This window comes from Prionailurus viverrinus, chromosome D4 (assembly GCF_022837055.1).
Source record: "Prionailurus viverrinus isolate Anna chromosome D4, UM_Priviv_1.0, whole genome shotgun sequence".
Taxonomy (NCBI): Eukaryota; Metazoa; Chordata; class Mammalia; order Carnivora; family Felidae; genus Prionailurus; species Prionailurus viverrinus.
The window spans coordinates 92,042,195-92,056,008 of record NC_062573.1 but is presented as its reverse complement, the minus strand read 5'-3'; the positions used below and the strand labels follow the sequence as shown (position 1 = coordinate 92,056,008).

At 53.6% G+C, this 13,814-nt stretch overlaps 1 protein-coding gene across 1 annotated transcript in view; it reads left to right on the top strand.

The window, feature by feature from the left end:
• Positions 1-1,854: 1,854 nt before the first annotated feature.
• BRD3 (bromodomain containing 3) overlaps positions 1,855-13,814 on the top strand; it is a 63,729-nt gene continuing 51,769 nt past the window's right edge. The window contains exon 1 of the mRNA XM_047829404.1: positions 1,855-1,975. The gene's annotated coding sequence lies outside the window, so the exon portion shown is untranslated. The remainder of the gene's footprint in view (positions 1,976-13,814) is intronic.

The following is a 13,814-nucleotide window of genomic DNA, read 5'->3' as shown; positions in this document are numbered from 1 at the left end:
AGATGTTAACAAAACCGGCTGGGGAGGAAAGAGGACGTCTCCCTGCACCTGGCCACCTGGGCCAGAATCTGAGTCCCTCGTGGACACCCATCCATCACCTCTCGGCTGTATCAGCCATCCATTTCTCTCCATCCCTGCCCCAGGGCCTTCCAGCGGGCCTTTTCTAAACCTTTCTGAAGCACAGACAGAACCCAAACCCCAACTCCGATCTGTCCCCCCTCCTGATTTTAGACTCAGAGCCAGCTTCCCATTGCTCTCATATCCAAATCCAAAATCTGATGGCAAAATTTACCGGATTACCCCCTTTAGCCTAGCACCACCCCCAGTCTGTGCACCCCAGATCCCTGCCCTAAATCAAAAATACTCCCAGCCCTCCCACCCTCTGGACCGCTGGATAAGATTCCAGATCTCAGAACTCAAACCAGGTTCCCAAGTCAGTTGGTCTTGCCCAAGGAGATAGAGCCTTCTAACGAAAATGAGAAAATCCTCTCTGTTAAGTGTTCTTGCAAGCAATTCTTGCGGTCACAGCTAAAATACTAGAAACAAATAACACAGCAGGTAAGGCAATTTAGTAAAAGTGATTTCCTTTATTGTCGAAATTTTTTTTTTTTAATTTTTTTTTTCAACGTTTATTTATTTTTGGGACAGAGAGAGATAGAGCATGAACAGGGGAGGGGCAGAGAGAGAGGGAGACAGAGCATCTGAAACAGGCTCCAGGCTCTGAGCCATCAGCCCAGAGCCTGACTCGGGGCTCGAACTCCCGGACCGTGAGATCGTGACCTGGCTGAAGTCGGACGCTTAACCGACTGCGCCACCCAGGTGCCCCTATTGTCGAAATTTTAAATCCTTTTATATCCCTCCCGAAATGTGTTTGGGCTCGGAAAAATCACAGCTGGAAATGGAAGAGAGAATAAAAACCACAGAGAAGGGAAGAGCATTTTGGAGATTTTGTTTTGTTTTGTTCTCCAGAATATTGACCATTCTTTGGGCAACGGCAGCTAATTGGTAAATGAACCTGTTTCCGTGAACAATGCTTGTAAGAGACAACATTTCTCAAGGCTATCTCATCAACCTGAGAGTTTGAACCTGTCTGGGAACCCTCCCCACTCACCCAGGTCCCTCCACCAGGCTCCTCACAGCACTCATGGCAGGTGGCACTGGGGGAGAGGAGGAAGAGAGGGGGAGCGCCTGGGGGCTCCATTCTCTGGTAAGCTTGTCGCATGGTATTTCCCGCACCTTCACAACAAGCCTGTGCAGTGGGCGCCTTTATTCTTTTTCACAATGAGGAAACTGAGTCTCGGGTTGAGAAGTCGCCCAAGTGCCCACGGGCACCACCGTGGAATTCAGTACTGGCCCCAGGCAGAGCCCAAACTCCCAACCGGCAGACGACACGATACACAATGGCAGGTGGATGGATGGATGGATGGATGGACGAAGGATGGAAGGATACACAGATGAACGCTGGGTGGATGGATGAGTGAATGAGAGAGAAGCAAGCACCGAGGGTCTTAAAAGAAGAGACAGCAACTTGTGTCCACAGAAACAGTCAGCAAGGCTCTGTGACAGTGGCAGAGCCGAAACTAAGAACGTCACCTTCTTCTAGGACTTGAAAGACCGTATTTGGTCACCCGGTGATAAGTATTTCACCAGGAACAGTGCAGTGCCAAATCCGCAGGGCTTGCCGGGAGGTGGCAAAGGAACAGACCGCGTGGCAGGGATGCCGAGACGCTCTGTGTAGCCCCCAGAGGGCTGGGGGGCGGGTGGGGGATGGAAGTGCTGGCCCTTTAATGGCCAAGCCCAGGGCTCTGGATTCCGATGGCAGTTGATGAGGGAGGGTTGCAGAAGAAGAGGCACACAGGGCTTCCAGGAACTGTTCGCCAGCTTTCCAGACTAGACGGCCCACCTCTGCTGGGCCACCATTTTCCAGGGAGTCGCTGTCACTGCCTGGAGACCCCCAAGGCTCCCGCCAGCCCAGGTCAGTGGGGTTTGTGTTAATTCCCTTCCCCCCAGGTAACTATCCCAGGGCAGCTGGTTTGGGAGACTTCTGTCCCTATTTCCCCTCCTTGGGCTCTCCTCTCTTTTCCCCCGTCCCTGCCCGTGGTCCATCAGGACAGGTGTTTTGCCCACCATCCCGTGGGTGCCGGTGGGCCTTCAGCTGACCTGAGTCCGAAAATCCACTCCCAACCCCAGTGTCCGGAAAGCCGTTTCTCATCTAATCCTTCTCTCCCTCCCGGGAGAATGACGTGCTAGCATCCTTCTCTCCCTCCCCGGTCTACTTCCCAGGTACAGAGGGAGCAGGTCAGACCGGGTCCTGATGTCACATTCCCTCCTCCTTCGGCCTTTGCCCAGGCTGCACCTCCTGGACATCCGTCCTTCACTCCCTCCTCTCTCCTCCATGCTATTAAGCACCTCGGCCTCGTGTCCCCCGCATCACCTCCCCTCTTGGTGTCACCCTCCCAAGGGTGACCGAGAGCCCAGTTTGCCTGGCCCTGTCTGAGTTTAGAACTGAAAGCCCCCGTTCCCGGCAGCCCCCTGTCCCACGGAAGCCAGGACGGTCCCCTGCACTGTCCCTCCCTCGAGAACACTAGGCTCAATCCACATTCTGTCCCTTCCTGTGCCTACCAGCACCGTGGCCCTCGTCAGAGTCCATTCACTTTTCCACCGCCCTCATATGGGGTCATGGGAGCAGGGAGAACCCGTTAGGGCTGCAGTGCCTGCTGGGAGGGGCATTCAGTAGGTACCCCAATAAAGACCCTCTGAACGAATGAATCCTGGAATATTCACTTTCACTTCCTGTTGGATTTAAGCCTAACCTACCTTGCCCCAAAGCCCCCACAACTAAATCTGTCTGCTCTCAGCTTCCACCCTCCTCCAGGCCTGGATGTCTCCGGGGAGGGCCCCCTCCAGGTGGTGCTGGGTGCAGGGCACCAGTCCAGGGCACACCCCCCCCCCCCCCAGGCCAGGCTGGGCGGGTCATCTAGCAGGAATCCCCGGAATGCGGCTCAGACTTCCAATGCCAGGCCCCACCTGTTCCGGTCTGCAAATCCCCTCCCCACCTCCGCTGGGCTAATCCCCTTGGTTAGAGAAGGGTCCCGACGAGTGAGAAAAAAAGCAGCTCCTGTGACCTGAGCGGCCACATGGAAATCGGGAGACGAAACGAACGGGGTTTTCCAAGGCTCTGGAATGGGGGGGGGGGGGGGGGGTATTCTGCACCAGCGGTTTACCGGGTCATTTTCAAGGAATGTAAATGGGGCCGCTAGTGCTCCCCCCCGCACTCCCCTGTCACGTCCAACTGTTTCCATTTGTCCATGTTATTAAAACCCCCGCAGCTGTTCTTACTGAGCGCCTACTGTGTGCCGTCCCCTCGTCTAAGGACGTCAAATACAGCCTTGTGAATTCCCAAACATGGTTGTGAGCTATTCTGATCTTTACAGATGAGGAAAAAAATGGAGGTTCAGGGGGGCCCCTGCCTTGCCCCAGGCCACGCTGCGGGGAAATGACAGAGCTGGGGCTGGACCCCGCTCGTCCCGCCCCCAGAGCCCACCCGGTACAGCGTACCGACCCGCGGGGGCCCTTCCCCTCTGCGGACGCTGCTCCCACGGATGCCAGTAAACCAGCAGCTTTCAGGCTGCGTCTCCCCACAGACAGCTATGGCTCCTGGCCCCACCAAGCACTCTCCAGTGCCTTCCCCTGGCGCTCAGAGTGCTGGCTGCCCCTTTGGGCTGTCCCCGGGGCCTGGTGACCACGAACGCTTCTGTGGGATAAGGTCCAGGAGCCCCGCCGCCGTTGGGGTGCGGCCCTCACCTGCGCCCCGAAGCCCACGGGGTGAGCGCGAGTGCATAGGGGCCCGGCCCCCCAGCACCCACCTTTCTGGGTTTCCCGGGCTGGCTGCAACGAGGAGGAGCCAGCCGCCTAAAATAGAAAAGCTGACATGGGGGGGGGGGGGGGCGGGAAACGCCAAGGGCCAAAGTCCCAAAGTCCGAGCGGCGCCCAGCTGCTCTCCCCACCAGCTGCAGGCTGGCTCCCTCTGTCCCTGGCTCCCCCAAAGAGCCTCTGTGGCCCCTCTGTCTGCCCACCCCTTCCCTCCGGGGTCTTTAAATAGACCCTCCCCCAACCCCCCCGAGCTACGGAACTGAAGGGAATGAAGGCAGGTCTTCTCCAAGGCAGCCTGGAGGCCTGGGGTAACGCAGCTGGCAGCTGTCTTCCTGCGTGAGCCCCACCTTGGGGGACGGAATCGGAGGCCCCGATCCCTGTTGTTTCCAGAGCCCGCAGGCAGCTGGGGCAGGTCCCTGCCCTCTGTGCTTCTACTTTGGGAAGCAGGGGGCAGGCTTCAAATTGGGGCTGTTGGGTTGTCTGGGTCAGAGGAGGTGGGGGGTGGATGGTTCTGGAGAGTTCCAGCCCCAGACTTAGATTCCCTGTCGATCTCAGGGTCTCATGTTAAAGCTGTCGGGGACCGAAGTGGGAGGGACTGTGAGCATGGAGGAGGTCATTGAAAGGGTAGGAGCAGTGCTCCCTAAAACCGAAACGGAAGACAGACCCCAGTGCCCGTTTAGAGCACACAGACCCTGCAGTAATCCCTCCCAGGGACCGCCCCCGCCCCCCCCCCAAACCACTGCAGGCGGCACAAGGCTGTGACAGAATGTCCACGGCAACGTTATTTATAAGGATGAAATAATTGGAGACAACTTAAATGCCCACCCCGAGGGGAAGAGGTGAGTCAGTCATGCTCCATCGGATGCTGGAACATTCTGCAGCCACCAAATGAATGAGGTAGCTGGGGAGGCCGTGCCGGGGGTGGGGGTGGGGGCGGTCATGGCATTTTGAGAGAGAAAAAAGCAAGGAAAGACCGTGCACCGGATGACAGAATTTTTGTAAAACAAAGCTACGTGTGGGGAGAAAGAGAAAGGATCTTAGAGCAGAGGCTCTGGAGGACACAGAAACTATCACGGGGCACCCAGGGGGAGGGACCGCGGGGGCCGCCGTCAACCTTGCTTGTATGTTGCCCAAATTCGTCCAACCGGTGTCCCGCCTTTGTCACTAAAGCAAATAAGCGTGGGTCTCGCTCACGCCCACGGTGGGAGAGGGACGCTGGATTCAGCTGAGCTGTCGCAATTGTTCTCTCATGTCAAGCCGGTTACCTGGCCCTCACTCCCCCCCCCCCCAACCACCCCTGGTGCTGCCGGGAGATGTGGATAGGAGGCTGACCCCACGTGGTCCCCACCCTCTGGGAGCTCTCTGTCTAGGGGGACAGGCAGCCCTGCTGGCGGGTTGATAGAAAGTCAAAGAGGCCTTCCCAGATGCCGTTTGACCGGAGGCACCCCAAATGCAGGGGCTGCCCCCAAAGCAGGATGCAGGCATTTGGGGGCAGAAGAACAGGCCACATAAACAAAGGCCAATGGTTGGGGTGGGGGGGAAGCAAATGGGAGGAGGCTGGGGGAGCATGGAAGACAGGCTGGGAGGGGTGAGGGGAGCCCAGCCAGCAAGCTGCGGGAGAGCATGATCTTCAGAGGCAGACCAGGGAGGCCGGAGATGCTCAGAGCCTCCTGCTGCCTGAGGCCTGGAGACAGCTCGGTGGGCAGGGAGGCGAGCCCCCAGCACCCCACGGCAAGGGGAGCACCAAGCTTGCAGAAGGTCCCGATGACGGCCCAGAGGATGAAGGAAACCAACCTTCTGGGGCAGCAGCAGAAACCGGGTCAAGAGCAGGGCTCTGGGCTCAGACTGCGCGCGGTCCCCAAGGCTGGCTGGGTCTCTCGGAGTGGCCCAGACACTGGGTTCTGCTGCCTCCCCCGAAAAATGGTGCTGGCGTGGGGACAGACCCGCCTCGGAGGGCTGTTTGTGGTGGCAAAGGCATCATGGGTCTGCAGCATGTAGTCCGACCCCCATTAGGAGCTGCTGGGAGGGGGTGGGCCTACTCCTGGGGATCGGGGATCGGGGATCGGCAGCTTCCAGCAGGTCCTGAGTGAGGAGGAGTTTGATCTCAGAGCACAGGGTCCCCGCCCCCAGTGGCCCAGGCAGATGCTGGTGGGTGAAGGAACAGCAGGAGGCTGGCGAGGGCAGAGGACGCCCTCGTGAAAGCAGCTACTGGAGGCCCTCGGCCGCTGGGCTCCTCGCTGGGCAAAGGGCCTCTCGGAGGGCGGGGCGGAATCCCACGGGCCCCCAGTGTATCTGGGCCTCGACTCTAACTGGCCATCTGGAGGGTCCTATGTCTAGTCCTGATGTGACTGCTCTCTCTCCCCTTGGCTGAGATCTCAGCCAGGCCCGGGGTCCCCCCGGCCACCCCACGGAGCGTCACTCTCTCCAGCGCTCCCAGGTCCCCTGCCCCATGGCGAGCCTGCAGGAGGCTTCCTCTGGCCAGCACTCCCCTCCTCGATGCTCTGGGGGTGGGGAGGGCCCTGGCTCGGGGCTGCCCCGTCGGCAGGGCCCGTGGCAGCCCCGTGGGGCTAGGAAGCCGCTCTCCCGGCCCGGCGTCCAGATGGCTCCGGCTGTCCCGGGATGCGCGTCCGTCCATCCCTTGGCATTTCCGCTTTGGGCCTCCCCCTGATGATCTGTCTGGTGTCCGAGTCCACACTCGGAGAGGCCCCTGGCGGGGCTTCGGGCATCTTCCCAGGCTCCATGAAGCCTCCATCAAGTGAGTCCTGCTGCCCACACCCAGCTCTCAACGTGCGGAATCACAGTGTGAACACAGTAGTTGATCGTTAGAGGCTCGGAACTGCACAGTGGCTGGAAGCATGAGTTCCACAGTCAGACACGCCCAGGCACGTCCTGACACCTCAGTTTCCTCATCCATAAAATGGGAATGGTCAGACCGACTTGTCTGGTGTTCCAAGGATTCTTACGCAATAACACGGAGCACTTAGTGCCAGGCCTGGAACCCAGGAAGCACCCAGAAGGTACAGGTGTCCACAATCTCTTTTTTTTCTTCGTAAATCTGTCATACAATTGAATGTGGGAGGCCACACAGTTCTGAGAGTTGTGCACACGGATACACCTGTGTCACCAGGACTGTCGAATTCCAAACCCCGAGATTCCCTCCCGTCGCCCCTTTGCAGTCCTGACTCCCCCATCCCCGGCCGTCACCAACCTGTTCCGTGTCCCCAGGGTTCTGCCTCTTCCAGGATGGCCTCTAAATGGGATCACACAGGGTGTGACCTTTGAGACTGGTTTCCCCCGGACAGCACGATGCCTCTGAGCGTCACCGACGTGGTTGTGTGTCCGGCTTGTCCTTCGTCACTGTCGAGTGGTGCTCGTATGGCCCACCTTTACCGGTGTGCTCACTCAAGGACCTTTGAGTTGTTTCCAGTCTGAAGCGATGATGAACAGGGCCGCTATGCACGTTGGTATACAAGCTTTTGGGTGAACATGAACCTCCGCCTCTCTCCAGTCAGTACGTGGGAGTCGGATTTTGCTGGATCTCTTGGCAGCACGGTCTTGCAGAGTGAGCGGCTGCCCCGTTTTGCTGTCCCGCCAGCCGTGTGTGGGAGCCCCGGCGGCTCTGATCCTCACCAGAACCCGGCCCGGTCAGGCTCTCCCGTCCCCTCCCCTTCTAATCAACACGCAGTGGCCTCTCATTGTGGATTTGCTGCCCACAGTCTTACCGTGGCCAAATACGCACGCCATAAAAGCGACCCTTTTAGCCCCTTTTTAAATATACGATTTAGTGGCATTAAATACAATCAGCACGTGGGCATGCGGCCGTCCCCGCTGTCCATTTCCAGGACCCTTTCAGCATCTTAAAAAATTTTTTTAAATTTTTTTTTAACATTTATTTATTTTTGAGACAGAGAGAGACAGAGCATGAACGGGGGAGGGGCAGAGAGAGAGGGAGACACAGAATCGGAAACAGGCTCCAGGCTCTGAGCCATCAGCCCAGAGCCCGACGCGGGGCTCGAACTCACGGACCGCGAGATCGTGACCTGAGACAGCATCTTAAACTCTACTCGCTAAACACAAACTTCCTAGCCCCCGCTCCCCCCCACGCCCCTGCCCCGGATAACCCCTCTCCTCCTTCTCGATGGATCTGCCCATTCTGGGCATTTCGCATAAACGGAATCGTACGGCATTTGTCCCCGCATGTCTGGCTTGTTAGCACGATGTCTTCAAGGTTCGTCCGCGCTCTAGCAGGCGCTAGGACTCCGCTCCTGTCAGTGGATGAATAGAGTTCCGTTGCATGGGTCTTCCACATTCCGTAAGGCAGCTACTGACGGGCAGCGGAGTTATTTTCGTCTTTTGGCTCCCGTGAACAAGAGAGCCTGTGTGTACTTGGGTGTGTAAATATCTGTTTACACACTGTGACCTTGGGTGTGTAAATATCTGTTTACACACTGTGACCTTGGGTGTGTAAATATCTGTTTACACACTGTGACCTTGGGTGTGTAAATATCTGTTTACACACTGTGACCTTGGGTGTGTAAATATCTGTTTACACACTGTGACCTTGGGTGTGTAAATATCTGTGTGAGCCCCTGCTCACCCAATTGTTTTGGGTATCGAACTGTGGCTTTGACTTGCATTTCTCTGTGGCTAATGATGTGCCTTTCTCTGTACCTTCTCTGGTGAAGTGTCTGTTTAAACATTTTGCTTATTTTTTACACGGCTTGGCTTCCCATTGTTGAGTAGCGAGAGTTACTTCCAGAGGGTGGACACCATCCTTTGTGGGACGTGTAATTTGCAAATGTTCTCTGCCAGTCCGGGTCTCGTCCTTATTCGCCCGGCCGGGTCTTTCACAAAGCAAAGCTGCTTTTGCTTTGATGAAGTTCCCTCTAGGACTTCTTTTCTCTTATTAATTGTGCGTCTGGCGTCATATCTAACCGTCTGCCTAATCCACATGGTCACAAAGATTTTCTTCCAGAAGAGTCATTGTCTTACATTTTCGCAATCAGATCGGCCATCCAGGTCAAGTTCGTGTTTGTAGTAGGGGTGAGGCATTGGTTAAGGCTCAACCACTTTTTAAAAAAAATTTTTTTTAACGTTTATTCATTTTTGAGAGACTTGGCATGAGCGGGGGAGGGGCAGAGAGGGAGCAGGACACAGAATCTGAAGCAGGTTCCGGGCCCTGAGCTGTCAGCACAGAGCCCGACACGGGGCTTGAACCCACGAATCATGAGATCATGACCTGAGCCGAAGTCGGACGCCCAACTGGCTGAGCCACCCAGGACCCCCTTGGCTCAAACACTTTTGATCGTGCACTCTAAAAGTCCGCTGTTAAGTGCGTAGACGTCTACGATTGCTACGGCCTCTTGGTGAATCGACACTTTAATCTGTATGTAATGTCCCTCTTGGTCCCTGGTCGTTTTCTCTGCTCTGGCACCTGCTTTGATATTAATCCGGCCATGCCAGCCTCCTCGACTAGTATTTGTATATCAGTTTCTCTCCCTTGATTTTTAACCCACCTCTGTCATAATTGAAGCTTGCTATAGACAGCCTATTGTTGGGTCATGGATTTTAATCCATTTTGACAAGTTATCTTTTCCCTTTACTGTGTGTAGGCTGTTTATGTTTTATTTTGTTGTGTACAGAACACTTAACATGGTAACGACCCCCTTAACTAATTTATAAGTGTAAAATATTTTCTTACCAAGTCTAGGGAAGCCATTTACATGTAATATAATTATTGGCATGTCTGCATTTGGGTCTATTGTTTTATTATTTGTTTTCTATTTGTTTTTTTCTTTTACCTCTACCTTTTCATGCCTTAAAAACTTATTTGAATACTTCTTAATGATCCATTGTAATTTATCTATTGGGAATTTTGACTATGTGTTTTGTGTGTGTAGTTTTTTGTTTTGTTTTGTTTTCTGAGAGAGAGAGAGAGAGAGAGAGAGAGCACGCTTGAGTGGGGGAGGGGCAGAGAGAGAGAGAGAGAGAGAGAGAGAGGGAGAAGCTCAAGCAGGATCCATGCTCAGCACAGAGCCTGGTGTGGGGCTCGATCCCACGACCCTGGGATCGTGACCCAAACTAAAATCAAGACTTAGACACTGAGCCACCCAGGCGCCCCTGGGTGTAGAGTTTTTTAGTAGATTGTTTAGGGACTAAAATAAGTATATTTCTAAGTTTACTTCACAGTCCACAGCATGTCAATATTTTAGACCTCACCAGCACTTTGGTCCCTTTGCCTCCATCTCTTTATTTATAGTTGTCACGTGAATCGGAACCAAAGACACTGAATATCCCACTAGACAGTGCAGTGTTTTCTTCTTTCAGCCATCACACATATCTCTTAAAAATTAAAAGGGAAAAACAGTCTATTTACCTAAATATTTACAATGTCTATTGTTCTTCTGTCATTCCTGACATTCCAAATTTCCCTCTTGCCCGAGAACTTCTCTTAAGCAGTTCTGCTGGCCACGAATGGTTTCCTTTCCTGCATCTGAGAAAGTCTTTATCCTTCTTGATGGATATGTTTGCCAAATTGACAGCTTTTTCTCTTATTTTCGTTAAATATCGTTTTTGCTGATGTTTATTTATTTTTGAGAGACAGAGAATGAGTGGGGGAGGAACAGAATCCAAAGCAGGCCCCGGGCTCCGAGTGGTCAGCACAGAGCCCGACATGGGGCTCGGACTCACGGAGTGCAAGATTACGACCTGAGCCAAAGTCGGACGCTCAACTGACTGAGCCACCCAGGCGCCCCAGACAGCTTTGTCTTCTAGCGCATTAAAAATGTTATTCCACTCCCTTGAGGCCTCCATAGTTCCCAACGAGAAATCTGCTGTTATTTATTTTTTTTCTCAATAGTTTTTTTTTTTTTCAACATTTATTTTTATTTATTTTTGGGACAGAGAGAGACAGAGCATGAACGGGGGAGGGGCAGAGAGAGAGGGAGACACAGAATCGGAAACAGGCTCCGAGCCCTCAGCCCAGAGGCTGACGCGGGGCTCGAACTCACGGACCGCGAGATCGTGACCTGGCTGAAGTCGGACGCTCAACCGACTGCGCCACCCAGGCGCCCCTCTCAATAGTTTTTGATAAAGGATGTTTCTTTCTTACCGTTCTCAAGATTTCTCTCTTGGCGTTTAGTGGTTGGCAGTTTGTGATGCGTCTTGGTGTGCATTGCTTCAAGTTTAAACTATTCGAGGTTCGCTCAGCTTCTTGAGTCCATAGGCAGGTCTGTACCTTTTGCCAGATTTGGAGAGTTTTCAGCCATTTTTTTTCTTTGAGTACTTTTTTACGCTCTGCCCTTCTGGGAATCCAGCCAGCGTCACAAATGTTAGATCCTCTGTGAGAGTCTCACGGGTCCCTGAGACCCAAAAAATAAATAATTTTGAAAGAGAGAGAGTGCGAGCATGAGCAGGGGAGGGGCAGAGAAAGAGGGAGAGCAAAAGAGAATCCCCAGCAGTCTCCTCACTGCCAGCACGGAGCCCGACATAGGGCTCGAACCCACAAAACCGGAAGATCATGATCTGAGCCGAAACCAAGAGTCAGACGCTTAACCGACTGAGTCACCCAGGTGCCACCAGATGTTCTATCTTCTGATTCATCATTCTTTCTTCTCTCCTCTTCATCGTGATGAGTCTGAGCCCATCCCGTTGAGTTTTTATTTTTAAATTTTTTTCAATTTTTTTTAACGTTTATTTATTTTTGAGACAGAGAGAGACAGAGCATGAACGGGGGAGGGTCAGAGAGAGAGGGAGACACAGAATCTGAAACAGGCTCCAGGCCCCGAGCTGTCAGCACAGAGCCCGACGCGGGGCTTGAACTCACGGACCGAGAGATCATGACCTGAGCTGAAGTCGAACGCTTAACCGACTGAGCCACCCAGGTGCCCCTCATCCATTGAGTTTTTAAATTTCAGTTCTTGTATTTTTCAGCTCTGAAATTTCCATTTGGTTCTTTATATATTCTCTTTCTTTGCTGAGACTTTCTAGTTGCTCACTTGTTTTGAGTATGTTCACAAAAGCTTTTTTTTTTTTAATTTTTTTTTTCCAACGTTTATTTATTTTTGGGACAGAGAGAGACAGAGCATGAACGGGCGAGGGGCAGAGAGAGAGGGAGACACAGAATCGGAAACAGGCTCCAGGCTCTGAGCCATCAGCCCAGAGCCCGACGCGGGGCTCGAACTCACGGACCGCGAGATGGTGACCTGGCTGAAGTCGGACGCTCAACCGACTGCGCCACCCAGGCGCCCCAACACAAAAGCTTTTTTATGATGAATGCTTTAAAATCTTTGTCACATTGGGGCGCCTGGGGGTCTCAGCCAGTTGAGCATCTGACTCTTGATTTTGGCTCAGATCATGAGCCCAGGGGTGTGGGATCAAGCCCCACGTCGGGCTCCATGCTGAGAATGGAGCTTGCATAAGATTCTCTTTCTCCCTCTGCCCCTCTCTCCCACTCGTGCTCTCTCTCATGCTCTAAAATAAAATAAATAATAAAATCAAATAAAACCTTTGTCACATCCTTCAGAGACCGCTCTGTCATTTCCATGTTGACATCTATTGTCTTTTTTCACTCTGGGATCTTCCTGGCTCTAAGTATGACTGCTGTTTTTTTGTTGTTGTTGTTTTTTGGGTTTTTTTTGTTTTTGTCTGGTTGTTTGTTTTTGTTTGGGGGGAAGGTGAATCAAAACCTGGACATTTTGGGTATTATGTTGTGAGGCTCTGGGTCTTATTGGAACCCATTTTAGCTGACCTCCTCTGACTCTGCTCTGACAAGGGGCTGGGATGAGGGGTACCACGTCCCTGTTGCTGCCAGGTGGGGGGAGAGGCCCAGCCCCCACCTGACGGGGGCGCTCTTTGTTCGTATCAGGCGGCAGAGTTCCAGCTCCCGGGTGGGCTTCGACTGATGCCTCCCTGGCTGGAGGAGGGAGGAGGGTCTTGGTCTTGCTCCCCACAGGGCCTCCACACGCACTGCAGCGGTTGGGGGAATGGGTTACCAGCCAGCAGAATGAAACTCCTGGCTCCCTAACGTCCTTCTCTGACATAAACCAGCAAAGGGTGTGGAGGTGCGGTGCCCCAGTACAGCCTGGTGAGGGTAGAAGGTGGCTCCCTTATTGGACTTTGCTGGCCGGGACAGGGCGGTGCCACAGTGTTTTCAGTGGTGTTGGGCTGGAGAAGAGTGATTATTGTCTGAAAAATGTCTCTCCTGCTAAGCTGCCCCTTTTCCGGTCCTGTGGCTCAAGAGAGCAGGCTTTCGTTGGGCTTTTGTGTCTGTGCCCATTGTACGTTTCGAGGTTGCTGGCTTTGCAACTACGATACAGGAGGCACAAGGGAAACCTGGGGAACTTCACACCATGGCGTTCCTTGGGGCCAGAGAGCCCCAGCAGCCTTCTCTCTGCTTTTCAGAGTCTTCTTATGTTATTCATATAAAGTTCAGGATTCTTAGTTGTCCTTAGCAGAAGGAATGTAGAGAAGTAGGTCTCTGCTTCATCTTCCCAGAAACAGAAGTCATTTAAGTTGGGTAAATACCACCAAGTAGCCTTCCAGAAATGCTGCTGGTTCACCTTGAACTAGGAAATGGTATACCTTGAGTCTGCTTTAGACAGATACAAGTAGAAATGGGCCCAGGACTTCCCAACATCCCAATGCCTGCATGTTGTAGTTAATCAATGTTGGATGGATGGATGGATGGATGGATGGATGGATGGATGGTTGGATAGGTGAGTGGATGGATGGATAGATGGGCGGGTGGATGGGTGGATGGGTGGGTGGGCGGATGGAAGGGTGGCTGGCTGGCTGGCTGGATAGATGGATGGGTGGGTGGATGGGTGGATGGGTGGGTGGATGGGTGGGTGGGTGGCTGGCTGGCTGGCTGGCTGGCTGAATGGATGGATAGGTGGGTGGGTGGATAGGTGAGTGGATGGATGGGTGGGTGGGTGGTTGGG